The sequence below is a fragment of the Streptopelia decaocto genome, assembly GCF_964273445.1.
Source record: "Streptopelia decaocto genome assembly, chromosome: 4".
Classification (NCBI taxonomy): domain Eukaryota; kingdom Metazoa; phylum Chordata; class Aves; order Columbiformes; family Columbidae; genus Streptopelia; species Streptopelia decaocto.
Window position 1 is genome coordinate 4049273 of NC_138658.1, and position 23582 is coordinate 4072854.

The following is a 23582-nucleotide window of genomic DNA, read 5'->3' on the forward strand; positions in this document are numbered from 1 at the left end:
TTGACTGCATGACTTTGCACCCAGATGAAGGAGGATGTCGCTATGTAAGTCCAGGGGTGTGCTTGGAAAAGCTGTTTAGGGTGGTCTGGGGAGGCACTAAGATAAGCGTTTCTCTGATATCTCTGTCTCTCGTAACACTCTAAGGTTATTTGTACCTCACAGCTCAGTCTGTAATAAATCACTCTGATGGCCATTTAGTACAACAGTCGCCTGTTGCTATACTTCAAATTCAAATAATCTCCCAGCCTCCGAGCTTTTCAGGGCGTCTGTTGGAATTTAAACTCCTCATCCCCAAATGCTACTGGATGTGGCTGTCAAAATAAACACAGAATCCCTTTCAATTAATTATTGTTTTGGGATTTGTCCACATGCTGGTTCTTGGTGTGTTTTCTAATTATTATTCATTTGTTAAGCTCTTCCTCATGCTTTGTTGCTGCTCATCCTGCAGATTATACCAAAACCAGAAAATCCTGAGATTTCCAACAGGAGCAGGGCAAGGGCTGGATTCTGAGTAAATCCAGAATCAAAAGGAAAAAAAATAAACAGCCAGAGTTACACATATGTAATTGTTGAAAATGATGCTGTCAAAGCACATCAGCCTTGCACTGTGAAAGCACAGCAAGCATTTGTGTGTGTCAGCTGATGTACATTTGTGAAGTCAGTGATGTTAAAATGCAGAAGAAAAGGCCAGTTCCCTAACTGATTTATATAGATTCACCTCCATAGTTTCCTCGGATGCATAGCAGTTCACTTTCACTGATGATTTGACTCAATATAAGTCCAAATATCTATAAAAACAAAGCATAAAAAGAGTAAATAAAACTTAAGACCCATGTTACCTAATACATTTAAAGTCTTAATTATTCTATGGAATAAGATCATTTGACATGAAAATACAATTTTATTACTATAGATGAAAGAGATTGTTATTAAACTTATTGCTAATATGACCAGACAGTAAGAACTATGCAAAGAAACATGAGCTGAAGGACTTGGAGAAGTAAAAGTAGTTATTTCAACTCTAAAATTACATCCTGTAAGAATTCTGTTGGAACAATGAGATTTACAGTGTTCAATCTGAGTCCACCAAGTCCACCTTGGTCTGCTCAAGCATGTAAGATATTATCATATCTAAAAATAACTATTTTATTTATTTAGTGTGCTTCGAGGCTGTCAGAAGTGTTAGATGTGAAACATCAACATAGATGAAGAAGCACAAGAAGGTCCTTTGCTGAACTTGAGTAGGTTTGCCTTTATAAGATAAGGACCTAATCAAATGCTTTATTAGAAGGAGAATATATAAAATTCCATAAATCAATCACAAACTCGTAATTGTTGCAGTTATCCTCCATTCATGATAGGTGTCCTACCTATAGAGAGTTTTGTAGCTGCCTGTTTAGTATCCCCTGGATGGTTGTAAATGGACACTTTTCTCCTCTGTTAACTCTTTTGGCCATGTATTTCAGTTTCCCTTGACTGTTTTTAAGGAAATTCTATTCTATTCTATTCTATTCTATTCTATTCTATTCTATTCTATTCTATTCTATTCTATTCTATTCTATTCTATTCTATTCTATTCTATTCTATTCTATTCTATTCTATTCTATTCTATTCTATTCTATTCTATTCTATTCTATTAGTTTCCGTTGACTGTTTTTAAGGAAATTCTATTCTATTCTATTCTATTCTATTCTATTCTATTCTATTCTATTCTATTCTATTCTATTCTATTCTATTCTATTCTATTCTATTCTATTCGTTTCCGTTGACTGTTTTTAAGGAAATTCTATTCTATTCTATTCTATTCTATTCTATTCTATTCTATTCTATTCTATTCTATTCTATTCTATTCTATTCTATTCTATTCTATTCTATTCTATTCTATTCTATTCTATTCGTTTCCGTTGACTGTTTTTAAGGAAATTCTATTCTATTCTATTCTATTCTATTCTATTCTATTCTATTCTATTCTATTCTATTCTATTCTATTCTATTCTATTCTATTCTATTCTATTCTATTCTATTCTATTCTATTCTATTCGTTTCCGTTGACTGTTTTTAAGGAAATTCTATTCTATTCTATTCTATTCTATTCTATTCTATTCTATTCTATTCTATTCTATTCTATTCTATTCTATTCTATTCTATTCTATTCTATTCTATTCATTTCCGTTGACTGTTTTTAAGGAAATTCTATTCTATTCTATTCTATTCTATTCTATTCTATTCTATTCTATTCTATTCTATTCTATTCTATTCTATTCTATTCTATTCTATTCTATTCTATTCTATTCTATTCTATTCTATTCTATTCTATTCGTTTCCGTTGACTGTTTTTAAGGAAATTCTATTCTATTCTATTCTATTCTATTCTATTCTATTCTATTCTATTCTATTCTATTCTATTCTATTCTATTCTATTCTATTCTATTCTATTCTATTCTATTCTATTCTATTCTATTCTATTCTATTCTATTCTATTCTATTCTATTCTATTTGTTTCCGTTGACTGTTTTTAAGGAAATTCTATTCTATTCTATTCTATTCTATTCTATTCTATTCTATTCTATTCTATTCTATTCTATTCTATTCTATTCTATTCTATTCTATTCTATTCTATTCTATTCTATTCTATTCATTTCCGTTGACTGTTTTTAAGGAAATTCCATTCTATTCTATTCTATTCTATTCTATTCTATTCTATTCTATTCTATTCTATTCTATTCTATTCTATTCTATTCTATTCTATTCTATTCTATTCTATTCTATTCGTTTCTGTTGACTGTTTTTAAGGAAATTCTATTCTATTCTATTCTATTCTATTCTATTCTATTCTATTCTATTCTATTCGTTTCGTTTCGTTTCGTTTCGTTTCGTTTCGTTTCGTTTCGTTTCGTTTCGTTTCGTTTCGTTTCGTTTCCGTTGACTGTTTTTAAGGAAATTCTATTCTATTCTATTCTATTCTATTCTATTCTATTCTATTCTATTCTATTCTATTCTATTCTATTCTATTCTATTCTATTCTATTCTATTCTATTCTATTCTATTCTATTCTATTCTTATTCTAATCGTTTCCGTTGACTGTTTTTAAGAAAATTCTATTCTATTCTATTCTATTCTATTCTATTCTATTCTATTCTATTCTATTCTATTCTATTCTATTCTATTCATTATTTCGTACTCTAACGTTCCCCCTCTCTTTTCTCTGTTGGCAGTGCTTATCTTCACCACATATCTCTTTCAATCTGCCCTAAAATTCACTCTTGCTTTTTGTTGTATGTTGCTGTTCACACATACTAATGTTTCATTCTTCCAATCACGTGTTACTCAGTCACTTTTAATGCATGGGAGGAAAAACAGGCATTTCAGGCCGCTTGCTGTCAAGTGCATTTGAGGGACTGTGTTCAGGGTAGAGAATAAAAACTACATTCGGGGGCAATTAAACGCACTAGTGAAGCAAAAGACTTTCCCGACTGTAGAGCCCACATGAGCATAATCCTTCCAAAAGCTGAGAAATGCTCAGCCACTGCTGGAGCCATGGGGAGCTAGAAGGCTCTGAGTGTTTTGCAGGAGCACATCATGAAATTTATGGAGAAGCTAAAGAGTATTTCATAAGGATGGCTTTATGAAATGTTACTCTTGCATTGGTAGGTGCCTGCAGGTTTTATGGTGCCGCCTTGTTCAATGCAGTAATACTGTCCTTGGCAAAGCATTAATTAAGAGATAAAAATGGAAAATGCTCTAGTGAGATCTACATTTTGCTGATTTCTCTGATGCCATGCGGCAGCAATAACACTGTGCTATTCTTCAGTCATGAATAACCAAACCAAACGACACATCCTCACAGCAGCAGGAATGCTATAAATACGGACAGATGTGCTAATAATTTTACCCTTTCTTTTGGTACCCTGGTTGAGGTGATTAGTTGTTATGCAAATTGCTGGAATCACATCTCCAAGTGTGATTTTTGTAGTCTGTATTTGTTAATAAGCTAATTGGTCTGCATATTAAAAAGGATTCTTAAGGTATTTACACATGTACAATGGACGGTTTTCAATCTTTTATCAACTTGGCTGGAATAAAGAAAATCAATTAAATGAAACGCCATGTTCAGTACTAGCGATTAGTGCTTGCAGAGATTTCATTGCCATAAAAATATTCTAAGAAGAAAAGCCTAAACTGATAGACTTAAGGGACTTTTTTCTGGTCTTAACTAACTGGCTTACATATTTTCAGATGTGTTTCCGTTAATTTAAATGTTCTACTTCTGTGTTCCTCTCCCCATCTACTAATGCGTTCAGCAAAAATTCATGTGCCAACCCAGAACAAAATTGAAATCCTTTAAATTACATTGAAATCTTGAAAATATAGAGAGGCAAATATATGAGAGTTTTCAATGGCATGCAGCACATTTTTAGGGAAAGTGGCTGAAGTGCAATACTATATTAAACTCTTGAAAGAGTCAGAATTCTTTTAAAATGTGTTGGGGGCATAAGAGCCAATCTCTACTGAAGGCTATTTTACTGCTGTTTTCTCTGGATTTGGGATTAAAATACATGTATGTTATTGCATTATAGTAAATTGTATTAAAACATTAGATATATATCTAATTAGATATAGATTTTATATATTATATATTATATATATAGTTATATAATATATATTTAATATATAATATAGATTGACATATATATTCTTTTATATATATACACTTTCTATATACTTTTTTATATATATACACACACTTTTTATATATATATATACACACACAAACATACACGCATGTGTGTATATATATATATATATAAAATATATATAAAATATATATCGCATTCAATATCCACAGAATGAGGCTGGATTAACCATCCCTGCTGACCTAGGAGTTGTATTTCTAAGAGACAATTCCACACCTGATGGATTCCTATTCTGTACAATTTACATATATAATATTCATATTAGAACTATACTGGAGGAAAGGATAGTGAAACATCGCAGTTGTATTGAGGTTGAACAATTATAACACAACTAAGTACACTGCTTAAATATTCATTTTAATGAAAGACATTCATTATACTCTTCATCTGGTAAGTTGCTCTCACTTAAGACTAATTCCAGTGTTCAGTCTCTGGTAGAACACTGGAAAAAAAATCATAAAATATTTAAACGATTGTCGAGAGTTAAGATTGCGGGGTGACAATAAAACCCTGGCAGATGTATTGTTAACCCCCTCTCCCCCCCCACTTCCCCTTTTTCCCCCTCCCTCTCCCCCCTTCCCACTCAGGACAGGCGATCGGGAGGGAAAGAAGGACAGAGAGAAGAGAGTTGGAAAAATTAAAGATGTTTTACTAATGCTACTAATAAGAATAGAGAAAATAATACAAAATAGACAAAACCAATCTTGAAAGTCTCAGCAACTGCAGAGCCAGCACCCGAAGTCCTGGATTGGACTCTGCAGCCAACTGAAGCTGGATTCAGTCTCTCACTAGGCCTCAGTTCACAGGGACGATTAGCAAGGTCCTCTCCTAAGGTCGGCCATAAGGAAAAAGGGCAAAAAAGGGACGAGATCCTCGTGATCTCCCACTTTTATATGAAGTATTCACGTGAATGGAATGTTATACACAGTTGGTCAGTTTCTTAGTCACTTGTTTCTCGTTGTCCCTCTCGCGAGATGTCCATCCATGCTTATCAACAAGTTTGCATTCCATTGCTAGGTTTACCAAAACATGTGTCTGGTTCTCCAGGAAAATGCAGTTCATATGAAGGCTTTAGCTGACAGGCAAAATTCACTGAAAGAGAAACTTGTTTTTAACAAAACCAGGACAACGATCTTGTTATGTTTTAGAGAGCTTGTATTGACAGTGTATCTTACACTTCATTTGCAACAAAGCTTACAATTTTTGCTTCTTGGAGACAGCTGCAGCTCCTCTGATGCGGAATGGATTTGCTACTAAGAGTTAAAATGAGAATTGCTGGGAGACCACAGATTGAAAACTCTTAAGTCCCTTGATTTCGGTGTACCCTAACGTTTCTGAGTCTGGCACTGAACAAGTGTTTTAAGTTATAAGGTAGATAACAACATTTAGACATACTGCATGGCATCCAGCATTACATACACCACTGTCCAACATAATATGTAACACCAGCATAAAAATGGCATGAAATGGGAGCCTTGTGCATTAAGCCTTTTTAATCTCTTAGTGTGCATTTTGCTCTATCTTGTTCAGTGCAGCTTCCCCCAGTTACTGTAAAACCTGACAGGTACATCGGTGAGATCACGCACTTGCTAAGCCACCTATTCTTGAATCTGTGATCACATCTTAAACTGATTGCAGTGTTAGCACTATTTTTGCTGTGTACTTGTTTTAGAGATGTCCAGCTCCATAACAAAAAGGTTCCTTTTGGAAGGGAATGTATCAGGCTGTGATATCTGGATCACTTCTTTGTGCTGAAATCCTTTCTGTAAGAACAACACATTATTTAAAGACAAACTGAAAAAAAATATTATATGATTCTGTGATTTCTGATTTGAACCTGAAGGTCTATGTATGGCCATAACAGATATATAAATAATAATAATGGAAGGGTCTGAGATATGTTTGCCTCTTCCTAAGGAGAAGAGAGAAAAGAATAGTCACATCTGCTTTAGCAGCATCAACAATTAATGCACAGTGTCAGATAAATAGAAATGAAGGCACCACTCAGCTTTTGGTGGCCATAGGGATTTTAGTGACAAGAAAAACTTTGTTGACTAAATCTTTCAACTCAGAATTTCTCCATGATGCTTTAGGAGCCATTAAAATCTTCTCTGTCACTAACTAAATGACAGACAGCAAAGGATGCTCATTCTGATGGGAAGGCTCAAGGGATGTTTGTGGAACACCAAACGCAATGTGGTGTCGGACCCTTCCTGGGGGTTGAAAGAACTATGGCAATACAAATAACAGGAATACTATGCTGACAAGGCTGAACTTGACTATGTGAGGTGATATTGATGGAGTATTTCCCAGTAACTGCACACTATGGAAGACAATAGGGTTCCATCATATTTTACTGTGTTTATCCAAAATATCTATAGCAGGATGAGGGACCAGGCACTGAAGGGACTTCAGTTTTCCATTTTGGGATCATGTTGTCCTCTGAAATACAGCATGATTTTCTGGAAAGGAGGAAGGATCAGCACAGTGATGAGGGAACATTTGATTATTGGATATTTGCACTGGAGTGTGATGCACAAAGGTTAACTAATTAGATATTTTTTTCCTCCTTTCACAGATAGTGAAGAAAAAAAATTAATCAGGCCAGCTTGTAAAAACACCTTCACTAAGTTCTTTTATTTCTTCATATACATTATGAAGAAATGGGAGAGTATTGCTAATTAAGAGTACCTTAAAAGCTGACTAGTGAATCCCCAAGTTCTAGATTGGTGCACGTTACCATTTTAATAGGCAGGCTTAGTTGTTCTTAACCTAGCCTTTCTGCCAACTGCATCTAACAGGATGGTTATAATAATAATCCATTCCCTGCTTGATGCTTTTGCAACGCTGACTTACTCAGCAGCGATCACAAAGGATTCTTCAAAGCACAGACCATTGGGCAGGATGAAGAACAATGCTTTCACAAATGCAGGGTAATCAATGATTTCTATTTTCTGAGCAAGAATACTTTCAATTGTTCTGCAGACAGAATTCCCTCTGGTTGAATAAGTTGCTGAAGTGGAAATTTTTATTTAAGAGCTTTTTCTCTCAAGTCTCCATTGAGTCATTAGGAGCAGCACAAAAAGTCCGCTTTAGGTTGAAGTTAAATTTTGGCTCCTTCTTGGTTACCGCAACCTTCTGAGAGGTTGCAGTGACCCATCGGGTATCTCTACCACGCTTCCTCCCCATCTACACAGAGCAGCCATGTGTGCACTCGGGCAAGTTGCCCAGGTTTCTAAAATTACCCAGCTGTAGCTCCAAGCTAAACAACCAAGATACTTAAATATGATGGAACTTAGTTTTATTCTGTTACATCAGTGTTTACCAGAATCCCCTAGGCTTACTTCACTGATTATCATCCGCAAGATCAAATTTACACCTTAAATGTTGTTGGATAAGGACCACGTTGGCCAGTGATCCAGGAGGCTACAGAGGGCTAATATCAATTTTAGCTGCACTTCATTTATTTCTTCAGTACCATGAACATTATACATGTATATCAAGAGCAAAAGGTTGCCAGATGATGTTCTGTCATGCTTCCTAGTGCTTCACTGAGGTATTTCCTAACATTATCATTTTTGTCAGAAACTGCCAACTGATCAACATGCTCCAACTTTGACCTCACCCAGCCCAAACAGGTGCATAAGATGAGGATTTCCTTGGGAAATGGGAAAATAATTTCAAAGTTCTCCTACTATTTGATTAAGACTAAGCTTTCAAAGCCAGCTGCCTGTCTGAATGCTCTTCTTTGAGGGGATGGGGTCTCTTCTTTTGGGGGTGTTCTTCTGTGTATAAAGTAGCTGTTATTTATCTACACTTGTGCAAAATTAAGCTGCTGCAAACCACTGGCCCATACTGAAGTAACTACAAAGTATCTCTTACTCTTTGATTCTTCTCTCACTCACATTTTAAGGGAAAAAGGAAAAATAAAAAAAATACTGTGAAAGATATTGATTGTATCTTGACGTAAAAGGGGGAAAAAGTATATAATAAAGTACAGGTGGGAAGGGAAAACGATTTCTGAGAAACTATTTCCAGCATGTATTTCACTTGGTTATTTTAGAGTTGTCTGTGTGCATGAATCTGTACACACTTCTGATCAAATTAGAAATCTATGACTAACCTGTTGCTAAAATTTTTATAACATTTCTGGAGATACAGCATCATCGGAAGGATGAGTAAGCGTGTCCTACAGCTTTTTCATCAACTTAACAGTGATGGTCCTTTTTTTGCGTCCAGTGTAGAGTCTGGCACATAAAGAGAGAGCAGCAAGACAACTCTGTGCTTTCTTATGTTCCTTCACTATCACGCTCGGCGTTACCTGGCACAGGCTGGGTCCACATCCCCCGTCCGTTCTCCCACGAGAGAGCACTGCACTCGGGCCAGAAGACAAATGTGAGCATCTCAGGAAGAACCCGGCTGAGTAACAGCAGCACCAACTGGGAAGGTTAATAGCCACCCACCATTCGGACTGTGGTCGATTAGCATCACTGGCTTCCCTCAGAACACAGCCACTGAAAAAAGGCAAAAATATAACACTTTTAACCTATTGTTTGGAGTTTGCAGAATGCTTTAATTGAAACAGCGCAAGCAAAGCCACTTCAAAACATTATTAACTGTTTGTCTGCATGGGGGACATCTGGATAGGACACTATCCTCTCATGAAGAGATACCTGAGCTAGCTCTCTCTGAGTTAGTTCAAGTACTGCGAGTAATGTAACCAGACTAGCGTGGCACTCTGCCCAGACTAATTTATCTGTCTTTTCAAAGGCAGGAAGTCTGACAGGTCTGCTTTATTCAGTGCCTCAGTTGTCACTAATGAGTGCTGTGTAACGAGAGCCTCTGAACGGCACAATAATCAATTTAAAACAGCTCTTGCAAGAGCTCCTTGAAGTTGAGTTCTCAGTCCTGTTAATGATGCAAGATGAGAGTCCATCTATGTAGACTGACTGTCTAGAGTAAGCTTGCAAGAAAACTACAGAAGCACAAGACAAAATAGAAAACACGTCTCTGTGACTGGAAACATACACCCCAGACTGAGCTTCTGAGAGTCGTTTCAGAAATACCAGGGTTGGCCCACCTGTACACCTCCTAAAAGTCAAAGCTAGGACATCAAGGACTGGGGACAGCGCTCAACTTGCACTTGAAAAATCCCACCTGCAGCCTGTAATGACCCTTTTTCAGCTATTACTGCATTTTAAATTCTTCAACATGCTGTTCAGTCAGGCCATCAGCGAGAGGGCAGCAGAGATGTTAAGCCTTGCTGTCTGGCCCTGGCTCTTTGCTGTGACATTTTTATCAGTTTTTCACTTCTTTTTTTTTGTCTGTTTAATCTATTTCATTTTCCAAAGCCGCCAGCTGTCTACTAAAGTTATTTTCTTTCCAGGCGTTATTACTTTTTTTTATTTTGAAATGTTATTGACAGGTATGATGCGGACAAACTGATACCTAATGCAATAATAAATTAGATACAGCTGAATCCCAGTTTCCAGATATAATCATATTAAAAGAAAGTATTCCGCTATACACAGGAGACCCTAATGAAGTCAACACAGCTGCTCGTGTGTAAAAACAGCAGAATTTGATCCACTGAGTTCAGCTGGATCTGGCAGCTCTCCAGATTTCCTGAACTCAACTATTTTCATTTCAGACATCACGGTCGCCAGTAGGAGCCAGTAACATTCAACATCAGAGTGGCACTTCCTAGAGATAGTCCTCTCTAGAACTGATTAAAATAACATAACCTCCAGAAATATAATCTCAACAACTCTATTTACAGTCATTGCTTGAGGGGATATTAGTTTACTGTGCATCATATTGTAACATTTAAAATAATATTTATCATAGCCTCAACCAACTCTTTGCTCGGAGTCACTGGTAAAAGTCAATGAAAATGTGAATTAATCTACCAACTCTATTCTAATGGTTCAGAAAGCTATATCTCCAGTCTCAAGCTGTCTTTCCTCTAAATTGCAATTTTATTTTGTACCTCTGACCCCTCTTTTTTTTTTTCTAGTTTTTATCTCAAACTCAAAAAGAACAAATTGGAATATTGTATCTTTCTCTTCACAGTCTGCTATGCCCTTTCCGGCAGATGGTGACTGATACCTCCTTACTCCTTTTTCACTCTGGCATCCCCATGCCTGGCAGCCGGACCATATCTGCTTCAGAGAAAGGTTTAGGATGTTTTTTGTCCCTAAACCACAATAGCAGCTCTAAGATACAATCTTTCTTTACTTCTCTACATGTCTAATGGGCTCACCTGTTCTTGATCACCTCATATCTCAAATGCTACCACATCTTTTTACCAGTTTTGATAAAAGACGTCTTACATGGGCAGCATCTTCCTGAAAATAACGTCTCCCTTACCTAAGGCTACTGCCTTAATTCTTTCACATCTATCTTCAGATGGGAAAATATACACTTCTTTTTCCATGATGCTACAAAAGTATCTAATTTTTTAATTCTCATTATCATTTTGGCCATGCAAAATGTTCCTACCTGTTTATATTATCTGTACATTGTATCTTATTTTAACGCAATAAGACAGAGTGATTTTATGATACACTCATACCATTCCTAGCCTGAACAGTTTCTAAAAACAAGGCTTTATAAACAGTGCACAATTTTAAATTACCATATCAACAGTATCTTCAGTTTATAAAGAAGTAATAGCACCTGTTATTTCAGTGTTTGGGGTTTTTTACTGCATACATACTCTCATGCTTCCCACTGCTAAAATAGATACCTAGAGCATAGAGCTTATGAATAGTGTGAGATACTAGAAATGTAGGGTGATGAGGTAACCTGTGAAAATTATTAAAAAACAAGCAAACAAAAACACACAAAAAAGCACCACAAAGAATAATCAATATACTAGAACGTAAGCAAAAACAAGAAGAAACAAACAACTAGTTATGCAAGAAGCTTCCACTATTTTCTTCCACTATTTTCATACTACTTGGCAGCCAAAAAGCATGAAACCAAAGATAAATTCCACTGAAACTAGACATTTTGTCTTTAACCAAATGTAGTGGATTCTTCATTTAAAGCTAAACTTCCTATGACAGACCACAGAACAGGGACAAGTGGTTTTGTCTGAAGTATGCACCGAGTCTGAATTATACAGGAAGTTCAACACTAGTATAAGATGGAAAAACCTATCACCACTATTACTATTTGCTGAAATACAGATGGGTTCGGTACTTCAAAACTCAACCCCCGCCACCTCTGAAAGACATGCCAGCAGATAACTGCTTTTGGAACTAATACTTTGCCTTTAGAGAAGACCATATTAAAACGTACTTCATTTCGTAGGTCTTTCTCAGAATCTTTTCCTGCCAATATGTAAATAAGATGCTAATCGAGAAGTGTGCAGGGAAAACATATTCTGACATGTTGGCGCACAGCATTTTCAAGCAATACACAGCACATTTATCATTATGTTAATGTGAGATCCCAAAGGCAGCATTGCCTTTAAGGCATACTTGAGCATGCCAAAGTTTTCCCTTTCGTAGGAGGCAAAATGGAAGATAGATTTGTCATTCATGAAAACGTTAAGATCCCTGAGTTATACACAGCAGTCAGAAACCCTAAAATAAAATATTATTTTGCTTTCGTACAGTGATATTTTTTCATTTGCACATCATGAGCAGTTACTTATCCACATTATTTTCCCCCTTTTAGAGATGATGGCATAACTGAGGCATAGAGTTTAATGCAGCATTTTTAAAAAATAACGCTGGTTGGGGTCCCATGAAGATGGGCTGTTGACGATGTTAAACACTAATGGTTTCCTTTTAGTTTCCTTTCATAACTTTGACCTTTGTTTGTTTGCTTGTTTATCTAGACAGTCTTCTTTTCAGGTCTAAGAACACAAGATCAGAGAGAGCTCCTAAATTGTTTGCCTGAGCCACTTGCTCAAGGTCACACAGCAAGTCAGTGCAAGGGCTGGGAAAAGATTTGTGACTCCTATTTCTCAGCTTATTCCAACCCTCATCTCAGATAATACTCCAAAAGCTTAAATGATGTTCCAAATGTCATATGAATCTTCTTTGAAAAGAGATGCAAATCTCAAGGATATGGCTTATGGTGAGGTTCTGGGAACAGCTTTTTCCTGTGAGCTTTAGGTGCTGAGATTTAGTTATATTCCTGTATCAGTAAATGTCCCCAAACTCTCAGGTATCCCAAATTTAATTTGAAGATGTAACTGATAATGACTTAGCCCGTATCTCCTTGTGTTTCTCCTTCTACTTCTTGTCAAAAAGCAAGCCACAGAAATAACAATGAAAATATACAAGATTTAAGGCAAAGGAAACTCTCCCAATACAGAACTCTACAATTTGCTGGTTGAATGCAGCTCCCTGCTGTCACAGTTAAATGCACATACCACTCATAAATGTATCAAGGCTCATTTTAACATCAGTTAGGTATCTTAGCTTTCTTTTCTCTTCACTAGAATGCTGTTCCAGAAAATCAGCTATTACTTATAAAACTTAGATCCCAGACATTATCATTCAGTAAAAAGCAAAAAAAAAAATCCTCTCAAATGAAAAAACAACCAGTTTGTTCCTTCACTTCGAGGGAGAAATCGCACACGACAGGTTCAGAGGACATACCGAACAAAAGTACCTGTTTGGTTTCAATTTTAACCAAAGCGCCCTGTAACTCTTCAGTATCAGGATGTAGTTTGCTACTGTTAAGAACTGCTGCTCTGCCTTCTATTATGTCGCTTAGTGACTGTGGGCTCAAGTATCAGAGAGAGATTCTGAATCGTCACGGATGATTACGTACCCATCTGGGCCTGCTAACACATTTATGTGCTTTTGCTGTGAACGTACACAAAAACATGCCTATTAAGGGTTTCAGGTGCCCTAAAAAACAACTGATTTCAGTAAGAGCAGCCATATCTTTTTGGCTGTTCATACCTTTAATACATGTATCTCTATGTGAAGGTTAAAGGTAGGCTTCATCATGGATCATTAAATGCACAAATAGGCAATTTTTCCTGCAGTGCATTAAAACCTCACAAAACCAAAATACTTCTGGCCAGCACTGCTAAATTCTGCAAATGTTGCTAGTTTTCATATGGCCAGGAAAGACTTTTTGCTTCATCTTCTCTTTCTTTACTTTGTTTCAATCTTATCTAGCTGTGCATTAAGGTAGACAGTGATGGTTTAGAATGGCAAACTTACCATAGTTAACCAAGCAGGCAATCTCCGCCTCTGAGGAATGCAACATCCACCAAGGATGAATGGGTTTCTCTGTGTTGCTGGGAACCTTCAATAAAATGGGATGTATTTCTGAAATAGAGGAAAAAACTACAATTGATGTTCATCCCTGTTAAAGCCAAACAGAAAAGGGCACTCTCTTTTAAAAGGTTTATGAGGAATAACATAAGCAATGAGCACTGGGGACCTTAAAAAAGTACAAATAGCCTGGCTAAGGTAGACAGGAATATTTATTAAAAAAAAAAAAAAAAAAGGAAACCACAGTTAAACAAGAAAATTGAAAGCAGAAAATAAAATGAAGAATTGTTAGTTGGATAAAAAGCTCACTGACAAACCTACTCAGTAACTGTGAATGAATTTCATTAGTTGTGCTCTTTACCAAAATAGGGTAATTTACCTCAGCACTGCTGCCCCAGATCTGGTTCTGAGCCTTCACTTGCTATTGGCATTAATGGGCACAAACTGAAAGAGAAGAACCCATATTTCAGGTGCTTCGTAGTCTGAGCATTCCGTTCATTTACCTTCATGGAAACCAGGTAAATCAAACAATTATTTTCCCATTATCCATAATCCTCTTGCCAGCCTTTAAGCCAGCAAATTTTTATGAAATTAATTCAATAATAATATAAAACATAAACGTAATATAGTAAATCAAAATAAGGTTCTTGGGAAGGCAAAACATTAGGAATAGTTCTCCTAGACAGTACTTTCTTTGGAAGCACTGCAGCAGGCATTTTAAAGGATTGGATAAGGCTTTGCCATGCACATCAGTAAACAGAAGGGGCTGAACATCTGCTGCTGGCTCTGACAGCGCTCAAGTTGCTGTTGTGACAACAGAGAAACCCCTCCCTGTTGTCCCTAGACCTTGATACCACATGCAAACTGAATTTGAGTACATGTTGTCCTTCACAAATGTTTCATTGCAGTTGCCTTAAAGGCCTGCTTCCCGAGCTATAAAGCTAACAAGCAAAGGCTTTTCATGAATTAATGAAAAAACCCTCACCTTATGTAAACTGCACGGGTAAGTGCCCAACTTCACCAGCGCCAGCTGGAAAGTATTAGGCGCCCAGTCCAAAGGAGCAAAGATTAACTGAGCTTCAGGTGTCAGTGAACAATTCACACTTCTTTCTTCTTTATTGGATTGTATTGTAGATGTTTTCATATTTACAGATGAATAACTAAATTCAGGAGATGAAACTAGAGCTCAGAATAGGGTGTCTGTCATGAGTTCTCCATTTCTATTGCGTTACCAGCTGCGGTCCCTGGCCAGGAAGGGGGTGAGTACATGTATAATACAGTGCACATACCCAATGGTACAGCAACGTGAGGGACCCTATGAGCAAAACCACTATCCAAATGGGCAAGGTGGACACAGGAGGGAAAGGCGAGGGCAGTACAGGGAGCTGAAACCCTGTGCTGAAAGGTCATGCTGCAGGTTAATGACAGAGCCAAGACCTGAGCCCTGACCGCCACAATGATGGGCACACTGCTTCCAGAGCCCTTGGCAGAAGCAGCTTTAGGGCTGGTGGGGCTGTCCCTGTGTCATCCACGGTGAGGCTCTGTCTCAGGGCAGGGGGTTAATTGCTGGGAATGTCAAATGAGAAGGGTTAATGATGAGCTCAAAGAAATTTCAGTATTGCTACTGAACAATCTGGTTACTTAGGTAACACTGTAGGAGTAAAACATTCTAATGCAGTCATCATTTTTTTCCAGGGGGTTAACTCTTCTATATATATTTACATTTATAATTTTTTATGTACAAACACACACACACACAGATACATTTCTCACTCTGACAATGCTGGGATGTGAAATAGGAAGCCTGGTACTCCTTGTCAGTACTAACCTGTGAAGGACCCCTGAATGTGATTTACCTCTCTGTTAGTGCTGACTCGATACTTACCTCCCTTGCTATTATCTAAAACATATATGCATTTATAACATGGCTGATACTTCTAGGTCATGCATATCTAGAAGTTTCCTGAATTTTCAGCAGTTTTAAGGATTATTTTGTGACATGTTCATGTAAGTAATAATTTTTGTTCCAATTGCAGTTCCTTTTTATTTTCATTCTGTGCCACATGTAGTAAAAGATGTATCTACCTCTAGTGCCTCCTCTTCATCTGGAACTGTTATCTGACTGCTAATGAAGTAACTGGGTGGACCAATGATTGCAACTATTCCTACAGAAATTTTTGTTCAAGTTGTGGTCCAGTCTTTCAGCCTTATTGATCTAAATATAACTAACAAAACTAAACATTTTTCAAGGAAAGATCTTCAACTACAATATCACAAATGTGTCTTTCTGTGTCCATCACAAACATCCAAATGTAGATTCTCATAATCCACTTCAAAATCTATGTGGTTTTCTCTCCTATTAAATACCATTAACTGTTTGCTACTCTCAGTGCAAAAATACCTTTTTGCTTTACCACCTATTCTATTTCAATTAGAAAACTACATTTTTTTCATTTTCATGTTACTGCATTTCTCATGTTTAACTTATTGCCATGTAATGGCCCAGCATTTACAAACAGTATGGCATTCAGTCCCAGAGAACACAGAGGAGTCTTAACCAACAGGAGATATGTCTTATTAATCAGTACTTTGAATTGTTACAGCTATAGTATGAGAACTATAGAAAGTTTTGCCTTAAAAATTAAAGCATGAAGAATGTTAGTTTGCCAAAGATTGGCTTTCTAAAGAAAAGAAGAAAATTCTATCACTCACAAATCTGTGAGTCTGTTCTGTATGCTTGTAAAGGTAACGCTCTCCTGCACTGTACAAAGCAGATTTAAGGATTTCATTAAAACCATGACACCTGGATCACGGTGACTCAGATAATTTGCTAGTGCCTTTAGATGTTCAACTTAATTACAGCGCACTCAGGATGCAGCACAGTGTCACAATGCCCTGAACACACACTCTCCTCACAGTCACGATCCATCTCACACCTGGAAAGCACTGGAAATGGCCACACCAGTAAAATCTTCTCCTACACTAAAAGTGCAGTCACTAATGTGGCATCCTAGTCCAACAACAGGCCTAACTGTATGGCTGGAGAACAGGCTTACGTGATAAAGACACCTGTATTTTTAAATGGAATCAATATTATTCAGTATCCTGTGGTGGTTATCATCTGCCTTAAGTAATACACATTCCTAAAGCTGCTCAGATGCTCTAAGCCTCTACCTAATAGGCCCAAATGACTCTGAAAAGGCTGCAAATAATGTGCTTGCTGCCAGCCTTCATTTTGTATCTGAAGGAATTCAGGTTCAACAAAGACTCTTCTTCTGTATTACACCCATATCAGGACTATAATAACTATTGGCTTCCTTATCAGAGACCTTCTGAAAGCCTATAAAAGCTTGTCAGGATTTACCAGGAGTGTTTTGCGTAGGTTCTCAAAGATCCAGTGGAGCATGCGGAATAAAGCTTATTCTCCTGGGAAAGCTCAGAAAGACCTTCTTGCTTTGCACTGCATGCTGGGTTTGCCTTTTCTTTGTTAAAGTGGCATTAATTTCATTACTAGAAAGTGACCAAGTAGCATATTTATTATTTGCACATGGGTGTTATCCCTGAGGGAAACTGTGTGTGTCTCTAATAGTTACCACCCCAAAACTTCACAGTCCAGGATTAAGTAGAGCAGGCAGCACAATTAGCAACATAAACAGGCATCCTTCCCTCACTGCACACTACAAGAGCCAGAAGCAATTATTCCCTATAAGGAAATTTAAGATACATGATCCATGATGTCATGCTGAGGCATTTGCTTACAAGAGAACTACTACACCCTCATTAACCACCAGGGAATTGTCCCTTTGTCTGCACAATGGATATCCCTGCACTGCACAGTGATGGACAGATGTTGAAAAGAAAGGACTTGGTGAAGCTGCCCCATTGCCTTTAAGCGCTCATATACTCTTTGAAGTTTATGAGTTAGTGCAGTCATAATATTAATTATTATTAATAATAATAAAATCTGCTGTATTTCTACATGACATTGTTACACTGTCTAGCCAAGAATGCAAACTATTGCTACAACTGAATCAAAGTGCTGTAAAGATGGGTGAAAAACCATCTGCACCTCCTAATCTGCATAAACATGATGATCTGATGTTATATTAGCATCTAATTCTCTTGGGAAAATAATATTTTTTTCATACATGAAAACTGTAGGTTTTCTGATTTAGTTCTAAAGCTTCCATTGCCTTTCCCACACACACTCCATCCCCTTCACCAGCACCAGTTCTGGCCAGCCTGAACACACATTATTGCCCTGGCATGAAATCAGAGTATAGAATTGCACACACAAAGTACACATGTGATGACCAGTATAACCTAACAAGAACTCTGCAAGCAAAAAGTAATTGTGGTTTATAGTTAATGACCTTCTGTTGTCACAGCCTCTATTTAGAAAATATTTAGAAAATATTTTTTACACCATTGTTGTAGGAAAAATAAGTATTTGCAACACTTCCAGACATTCATTTGTTCAGGTCGTTTGGAGGATGGATTTTAGACATTTAGATGTAGGGCCCCATTATGTAGATTGTAAGGATACGGTGGAGGAAAAAGGTTTACTAGAAATTTTCCCACTGCAAGTGGATGGAGTGTGGCAGTGACAACTTATCTCAGAAGCTCTTGCCTTTATGAAGAAATATTAAATCTATATGCACTCTCTGTTTTTAGGAAATATGATTAATGGATCTGTTATAATTGAGGTGAAAATGTATGCAACAATGCACAGATTTAATTCCTATCTACTTCTGTTCAGGAGAATTTTCCGCAGCATGTGTTGCTTCTTAGAAATCTCCTGTAGCATATCCACGCATTCAAGCCACTGAAGGCTTGGCTTGGATCTCGGTTTTGCTATAAAATCCCCATTGTACACCATGACTTTTAAGTCTTTGAGACTGTGCCTGCAAAACAGCTGGGCAGTCTTAAGGAGGTTTAAGGGCTTTAGATTTAATACTGGACTATATGCCCCAGTGGACTTGGGAATGACAAATGCCGAGCCCAGGCAATCCCATGGAGCCTTCTGCTGGCGCTTGCTCTGAAGCCCCACACTCCAGGCTTTCTCTTATCTCCCACCCTATGGCCAGTAAGGTACTTGAGAAAGGGAATTTTTGGCATTGGAAAGAACTTGCAAATATCATTTTGCCTCCTCTGACACCTTCTGGATAAAAAGGATAAGTCTTTCCTAAATTTGACACAAAGCCAAAGCCTTAGCCTTCTTGATGCTGTCGGTGAATGGAGAGTCAGGGAAAAGGCTTGTATTGATTACAGAAAGTTTACAGAAAGTTAACCCCAAAAAGACAGTGAAAATGTATTTTTTCACACAGCTTTAAGAAAAATTATGTGGGCTTCAGAGATGTTAAAATGTTGGTTTGAAGTTGTAAGACATGTCTAACAGCTTTAGTAATATTGCTATTTAAAGTTGGAGCTGCAGAAGTTATACAATGTGTATGTACTATGTGTACATCGGAAAGTATATTCTGTATGTATGAAGTGTGCCGTACGCTATTCAAAAGACTATCTGCTTTTATCAGTTGATTAGATACATGTAATTAAAAAAAAAAATCACTTAGAAAAATACAGACAGTCTCCTTATGGAAACGAAGTGGTTTGATATATTGCATTTATTCACACACACAATTTTTATCTATGATAGGGCTGCAGTATATATATTTTGCCAAAGTGCACGCACATGGGTCTTTATCTAACAGAGTCTGGAAAAGCTGCATTAAAAGTACCACAAGCTTTTGAAGTTCTGTTCAATATTTTCCAATATCATTGCGTAAAAAATGTTCTTGTCTGATACTAGAAGCGATCCCTATCAGTTCTACTTCATAAAACTCCTAGAGCTTTCATTTTCACACACCTTCACATTCTTCACAACCAGCACTATTGATATGCCATATAACAGCCTATCTCGAGGATGACTGCAGTAAATAAGTACTACTAAAAAATATCACGAAGATTGATCCCTTTTTTTCCTGCCCAGTTATCTATGCTCAAATGATTAGATAGTTCCCCTGGGCATAAACATGAATAGAAAAAAAATGCCTTTGGGAAGGAGCACAGAACATTCTGGAGGAGCACTGAAATTTGGGGAGAGTTGGGCAAAGCTTTACTCAAATTTATACATACTAAATCCCTCCTATGCAAAGAGAGTGCAAGATCAGAAAATCTATGGACATCTGGTCTACCCAGAGTCTTCCTGGCCAGCTTTTGATTAACTCGTTTATTGCTACATGAGTGAGTGAGTGGTGCATCCTGATGCAAACTTCACTGGCACCACTATGAACTTGTTTGCAAGTTTATCTTTCAACATAACGCAGTTTAATTGTGTTTCAGATGAGCTGGTCTAATCTGTAAGAAGATCAATAAGCCCATCAGCAGTAGCCTTGATGTGGCAGCTTATGTGAGCTGCTGTACATGCAGGCACTGGTGTGTTCCATGCAGCTCTGACACGCTGTTCAAACACACGATAACTCCTAGAAGCATCCAGAACTTTCTAAATGGGTAGTTACAAGCCCCCAGTGTCCAGTAAGCCATGAGGAACAGCTTCTGCAGCAATACCATTACTCCTGTTGAGTACTGCCTGATGTGTTAGAAAAAGGACATTCTGTCTTGGTGTACAGATTTCAAGTGCATAAATGGTATGGATGTGATTGCACGTTCCACGTATCCATATGTACAACACATGTATGTACAAACATCAGCAGGAAAAAACACCACCACCACCACACACAAAAAACCCACCATGCACTCCTGCTTGCTAGTGTGAAGTCTACAAGTTTTATGAGAATTTATGAGCATTTCTATTTCATTCTCTTGATTGGGCTTTTCAGATGTGCAGGAAAGAGATTAAGCCACCTGAACTACCCTGTGTCGGAAAGGAGAAAAGAAAGAGCCTGGAGAAGAGCTCAGAGTTAATCCAGCAACATTGGATACCACCTTGTTTCTCACAGTGGCTTTACTCACTTAGATGTACCAACTACAGATACCATCCCTTGAAAAAGCAAAAAGATCACACTGAATACCTGACTTGACCCCTCAAGAAAAATACTTGCTCTTTCCATTCAGTCAAATGCCCCCAAGCCCAAGGTGACCTAATACATTTTTTATCATAGGTTTTATCATAGGCGACAGACATCTTACCGTGCACTTCTTCAAGAAGACAAGAAATTTCCATTAGAAACTTGAGATGGAGGAGCACTGGGTCTAGAAGATCAAGGTGCAGAGCTGGAGAGGACAGAGGGGTGAGCAGCTTCCCAGGGAGCAGTGTGGGGCTTCTGTATTTCTTTTCTTTGACAAGGGCAAATCCAGCAGCAATGCTTTGAGGCAAGAAGAGCATAGGATTAGTGGATTTAGGTCAAACCAACAGATGCTAAAGCTGTCAAAATGGACCTTTGCTTAAAATAATGGCAGCATCTACATTTGGCTTACACTCCCTATATAAGTATTGGCTTTCAGAAAGGTGATGCAGAAGTTTGATAACTTTGGTTTGGTAATAGATCATACAGCGCCAATAAAAATGTAGTGAGGCAAGGGGGGGAACCAATTCCTCCCAAAGCTAAAGCATTCCCAGCTAATGAAAACTGTGACAGAGTCATTACCACCATAGGGGTGCTGATTACATCTGTTGATACAAGATTGATTTTTCTTGGCCCACAGTCAACTGCCATCCCCGCAAGCAGCTCACAGCAATACAGCCCACAGGGGGTTATTTTAGAGCCACTGACCTGGGCGGCACTGTTTGGTTTACGGTTTTCTCGTGAATGCTCCCAGACATTTTGGTGCCTGCTTAAGTACGGGGCTCGCCAACAGCAGCCCATGCAGGTCATAAAACACTGTAATAGAGGATTTCCATTTCAGCTGTGACTGTCCTGAATTCAGGGCGCTGCCTCTGAAGCACTATCCTTAGGGGTCTTTACGATGCAGAAGAAAATTCCAGCCCATACAGTAGATGCAGCTTTTATCTCTTTGGCTTTGATCTCCTCTGTATTCTCTTAAAAATAATTAAACCTGTCACGTCGTTTCCCCTCTTCTCGCTTTCTCTCTGAAACAAAACATTTATGCACAAATTAGGAACCTTAGACAAAGACAGTTCCCAAGAGTAATAAAATAAATTTGGGACATTTCAGCTCCACCTCATATATCATTTCCCAGCAAATATAGTGTATTCCATCCTGGCTAACACCTGAAACAGAACTTTTTATATAATTTTTCCTAGCATAGTATATTTTACTGCAATTTCTCTTAATGTCTGCCATTGCTAACCTGGAATTAGGAGTGTGAATGTTAATATTTTTCTTATAACACAGCATTAAATGAATTTGACAATGCTGGCATCCAACCAAAGCGCAAGTCTCACTGACAAACTACACAAACTCCATCTTTTGCAACAGAGTGTTGAAAGGCAGCGAAATTTTATCCAACACTAAAGGACTGCTTCAATATTAATGCTAGAATACTATGTAATAAGAAGGGAAAACTAAAAATGGCGTGTTAGGAGAGACACCTGGCATGATTAGCTCAACTGAAAATAATGGATTACTTGAAAGACTTATGAATTACACGAAAGACTGATTAAACCACTGAATGTACTGCTCAGTTTCATTAAAAGTGTACTTGCTTTACAGTAAGTGATGGCTCATTGAGAAAGACAGAAGCTAGGCTGCTTGTGGTTTACCCTGTAATAAATGAATCACAAAATGGGATACTTGCTGGGCTGTACTTTATCTTACCAGATCGTATGAAGAGTTTACGTGAACAGGGTGTTGCCAAGTGACCTGAGCCAGGTGAAGGCAGCCAGGATGCATCAGACTTGCCTGCGCAGTTTGGGTGCGATCGTGTTAGTTCTTGTGCTTCCCGGCACCACTGGGGTAATTGCATGCACATCAGAACTTTGCAGTGATTCTGAATGCAGTTATTGCTTAACAGCAGTCAAGTGACAAGTCTGGAAATCAGAGATCCTTGATTTAATTAGTTTATCTATGAGAAGATTATAAATGATCCATTCAGGTTTACAAATACTTACAGCGGGAAAAAAGAAATAGGACACAAGGCATTTCTTCAAGCTAATAAAAGAAGACACTGCAAGATGGGATGGGAACAGGAGCTACATAAATTTCAGTAATTTAGTGATTTTAATCAATGAGATTTTTTTTCACCTTTAGTACAAGTCTCAAGATTTGGGGGTTGTTCATAAATCCTCCCAAAGCTTTAATTATGTCACTTCTAGCATCTTTTCCACATACATACATACACACACAAAAAAATCTATCCTTCAATGCCTGCACAAAAAACAGATTTAAACTCTGAACACTGAGGTCTTCAGTAGCAGAAAAAAAGAGTGAAAAGATGCCCACATCTTTTTTATACATGATGTTGGCAATAGGGAAATTAAGCTGGGAATGCAATGTACAACAGTTTTAAGTGAACACGGAAGGCACATAAGAACATATTGTACACATGGATTACCACATTTCTTGGAGTCTTCAATTTGCAAGAATATCTGGAAAGAAAAAAAAAGGTTAAGTTAATCTTTTGGATGTGCCAATACTAAAGGGGTTTTGGCCTGTGTTGTGCAAAAAGTGGAATGAGATGCTTCTCACAGTTCTTCAATTTAAAAAGAACTCCCACTCCA

At 37.6% G+C, this 23582-nt stretch overlaps 1 long non-coding RNA gene across 1 annotated transcript; it reads right to left on the reverse strand.

Moving 5' to 3' along the window:
* Positions 1-498: 498 nt before the first annotated feature.
* On the reverse strand, positions 499-21952 carry LOC309438863. The gene is made up of 6 exons (XR_014183885.1): positions 21676-21952; positions 21092-21267; positions 14322-14386; positions 13889-13996; positions 9016-9208; positions 499-788 (listed from the first exon to the last, which is right to left on the reverse strand). It is a non-coding gene; the product is annotated as an uncharacterized lncRNA (long non-coding RNA).
* Positions 21953-23582: the final 1630 nt, after the last annotated feature.